Source organism: Galeopterus variegatus, unplaced genomic scaffold, assembly GCF_000696425.1.
Source record: "Galeopterus variegatus unplaced genomic scaffold, G_variegatus-3.0.2 Scaffold1824, whole genome shotgun sequence".
NCBI classification, from domain to species: Eukaryota; Metazoa; Chordata; class Mammalia; order Dermoptera; family Cynocephalidae; genus Galeopterus; species Galeopterus variegatus.
Window position 1 is genome coordinate 22,575 of NW_007727935.1, and position 1,108 is coordinate 23,682.

The window sequence follows — 1,108 nt, forward strand, 5'->3', positions numbered from 1 at the left end:
CACTGCTCTGTGCATGTGACCAAACAGTCCCCAGGGTCACACTTAACCCCCGTCTGCCTCCTTAAAACAAGAACACGCAATTTGGAAGAAAGGTGAAATATAACTTACACCTCGCTGGAATAGTAGTAAGTCCTGTGTAAGTGCATAATCGCTAGGTTTTATTAACAAGCAAAGAGTGCAGCTGACAATGCCAACCTTTATGCCATCAGCAGCCCCTGCCCTGACCACGAGGAACTCCTGCAGTCTTCTTCATCTCTGGTTTGAATTTTTATGTGGTGCCTTATTTAACCCACACCCAATTGGAATAGCATTAAACTCATTCTTGATTAATTCTCTCTGGAAACTCTCATCTTATTAAGTATTTAACAGAAGTTCAGTTTCATTACTGAAGCTGATCAGGCTGTTATTCAATGACTGAAAGGAGGACGAATGTCAGTCCCAAAAACCCATTTTCCTGGTCAATTTCTGACAACAGTTTCCCTAACTCAGAGGCTGTCATGTTTGCTAAAAGAACAGTTCTTTTACCTTTTCTCTGATTATTACATATCTAAATTTTCTGCAGATCCTCAGAATACCTGCAGTAGTTCCTAGCAACAATTTGAAGGTGTGGCTCTTAGCCCCAGCTGTGCATTAGAATCACCTGGCAGCTTTTACTGTGAGGGATCCCTGGGACCCACTCCAGACCAGTCAAAGAGCGGTGTCCAGGCAGCCATATTCTTTAAGTCTCTGGGTGGTTCCAATGCACAGCCAGGGATGAGAGCTGCTGATTCAAGAGGGCAAAATTTCTATGAGGCTGTGAACACCAGCCACTCCAGTAGCTACAGCTCTGGACAAAGCAGAAAGAGCTAAAACTGTCACTGATGGCAATCCAGGTGACACAGCACATGTCATAAGAATATAGTGACGCATTTGTGGCCTGCTCCATGCTTCTCTCCTCCCCTTACTTATGCATCAACCCCTGCCCTTGAGCCAGGAGGCCTCAGGATAAGCATGCAATAATCTTTTTCTCTTACAATGTAACAAAGACCTCTCCCCGAGGAGATTTCCAACAAGGAATTCTATTTCTTTTCCTTTTTTGTCTTTTTTCGTGACCGGCAACGGATCGCAA